The following is a 3,048-nucleotide window of genomic DNA, read 5'->3' as shown; positions in this document are numbered from 1 at the left end:
TCTAGATGTGTTCACACAATCTCTGGGTCTGTGAATTTTCTGCTTAAACTGGGAGCTTCCCACAGATGCCTGTCTTCTGGCCCTGAGGTCAATTCGTGCAGCCACCTCTGATGTAAACAATCAGGGTCCTGATGGAAAGAAGGTATTCAGCAGGTTATTGACATGGGAGCACGCCACATGATGTGACGGACAGTGGTGCCTGCACACTCAGCTGTCCAGCCCCTGCCGTACCTTTTTCCAGTGACTGTGCTTCATACAAGCCCTTGAGAGCTCTCACACTGCCCCCTACAAGCAAAGAAACACCACCTCTTGGAGATGGATGGTCTTGGAGATCATCTAGATTCTTCACCAACTGTCTCATTTTACAAAGGAGAAAATTTATGTCTTGGCACTTTATAAACTAGAGAGTCCTTTAGAGACCTAAACAGCCATGTCTGCCAGACTACATGCAATAGAAAGAGGCTTCTGAAGGTGATGGGAAGGCATGGACCACCTATTGGAATTACTAGGGTTGCTTAGTAAAATATAGATTCATCAATGGAGCATGAATCTGCACTTTTACCAACCATTTTGCATGAATCATCTCCAAATGCCACTGGTATAGTGGAGTAAGCATAATCATTCATTCATGGCAAGTAAACTTGTATTCAAGTCTACTTGTTCAAAACAGCTCTTCGGTCATCTAAGTGGTTCAGTTCAGTTCAGTCGTTCAGTTATGTCTGACTTTTTAGGACCCCATGGACTGCAGCATGCCAGGCTTCCCTGTTCTTCAGCAACTCCTAAACCATGGTCAAATTCATGTCCATTGAGTCGGTGATGCCATCCAACCATCCATCCTCTCTCGTCCCCTTCTCCTCCTGCCTTCAATCTTTCCCAGCATCAGTCTTTTCCAAAGAGTTTGTTCTTCACATGAGGTGGCCAAAGTATTGGAGCTTCAGTTTCAGCATCAGTCCTTCCAATGAATATTCAGGACTGATTTCCTTCAGGATTGACTGGATCTCCTTGCAGTCCAAAGGATTCTCAGGAGTCTTCTGCAACACCACAGTTCAAAAGCAACAATGCTTTGGTGTTCAGCTTTCTTTATAGTCCAATTCTCACATCCATACATGACTACTGGAAAAACCATAGCTTTGACTAGAAGGACTATTGTTGGCAAAGTAATGTCTCTGCTTTCTAGTATGCTGTCTAGGTTGGCGGCAGCAGCAGCAGGTTGGTCATAGCTTTTCTTCCAAGGAGCAAGTGTCTTAATTTCATGGCTGCAGTCACCATCTGCAGTGATTTAGGAGCCCAAAAAATAAAGTCTGTCAATCTTTCCATTGTTCCCTGATCTATTTGCCATGAAGTGATGGGACCGGATGCCGTGATCTTAGTTTTCTGAATGTTGAGCTTTAAGCCAACTTTTTCACTCTTCTCTTTCACTTTCATCAAGAGGCTCTTTAGTTCCTCTTCACCTTCTGCCATAAGGGTGGTGTCATCTGCATATCTGAGGTCATTGATATATCTCCTGTCAATCTTGATTCCAGCTTGTGCTTCATCCAGCCCAGCATTTCACATGATGTACTCTGCATATAGGTTAAATAAACAGGGTGACAATATATAGCCTTGACATACTCCTTTCCCTATTTGGAAGAAGTCTGTTGTTTCATGTCCAGTTCTAACTGTTGCTTCTTGACCTGGATACAGATTTCTCAGGAGGCAGGTAAGGTGGTCTGGTATTCCCATCTCTTTCAGAATTTTCCAGTTTGTAGTGATCCACACAGTCAAAGCCTTTGGCATAATCAATAAAGCAGAAGAAGATGGTTTTCTGGAACTCTCTTGCTTCGTCAGTGATCCAAAGGATGTTGGCAATGGGATCTCTGTTTCCTCTGCCTTTTCTAAAACTAGCTTGAACATCTGGAAGTTCATGGTTCACGTATTGCTAAAGCCTGGCTTGGAGAATTTTGAGCATTACTTTACTAGTGTGTGAGATGAGTGCAATTGTGCAGTAGTTTGAGCATTCTTTGGCATTACCTTTCTTTGGGATTGGAATGAAAACTGACCTTTTCCAGGCCTGTGGCCACTGCTGAGTTTTCCAAATTTGCTGGCATATTGAGTGCAGCACTTTCACAGCATCATCTTTTAGGACTTGAAATAGCTCAACTGGAATTCCATCACCTCCACTAGCTTTGTTTGTAGTGATGCTTCCTAAGGCCCACTTGAGTTCACATTCCAGGATGTCTGGCTCTAGGTGAGTGATCACACAATCATGGCTATCTGGTTCATGAAGATCATTTTTGTACAGTTCTTCTCTGTATTCTTGCCACCTCTTCTTAATATCTTCTGCTTCTGTTCAGCCCATATCATTTCTGTCCTTTATCGAGCCCATCTTTGCATGAAATATTCCCTTGGTATCTCTGATTTTCTTGAAGAGATCTCTAGTCTTTCCCATTCTATTGTTTTCCTCTACTTCTTTGCACTGATAACTGAGGAAGGCTTTCTTATCTCTCCTTGCTATTCTTTGGAACTCTGCATTCAAATGGGTATATCTTTCCTTTTCTCCTTTGCCTTTAGCTTCTCTTCTTTTCTCAAGCTATTTGTAAGTCCTCCTTTGACAATCTTTTTGCATTTCTTTTTCTTGGGGATGGTCTTGATCACTGCCTCCTGTACAATATCACGAATCTCCATCCATAGTTCTTCAGGCACTCTGTCACTTGAATCTATTTGTCACTTCTACTGTATAGTCACAAGGGATTTGATTTAGGTCATAGCTGAATGATCTAGTGGTTTTCCCTACTTTCTTCAATTTAAGTCTGAATTTGGCAATAAGTAGTTTGTGATCTGAGCTAAAGTCAGCTCCCAGTCTTGTTTTTGCTGACTGTATAGAGCTTCCCCATCTTTGGCTGCAAAGAATATAATCAATCTGATTTTGGTATTGACCATCTAGTGATGTCCATGTGTAGAGTCTTCTCTTGTGTTTTTGGAAGAGGGTGTTTGCTATGACTAGTGTGTTCTCTTGGCAAAACTCTGTTAACCTTTGACTTGCTTCATTCTGTACTCCAAGGCAAAATT

The sequence above is a fragment of the Bubalus bubalis genome, chromosome 2, assembly GCF_019923935.1.
Source record: "Bubalus bubalis isolate 160015118507 breed Murrah chromosome 2, NDDB_SH_1, whole genome shotgun sequence".
NCBI classification, from domain to species: domain Eukaryota; kingdom Metazoa; phylum Chordata; class Mammalia; order Artiodactyla; family Bovidae; genus Bubalus; species Bubalus bubalis.
Note: the sequence above shows the minus strand (reverse complement) of the source record.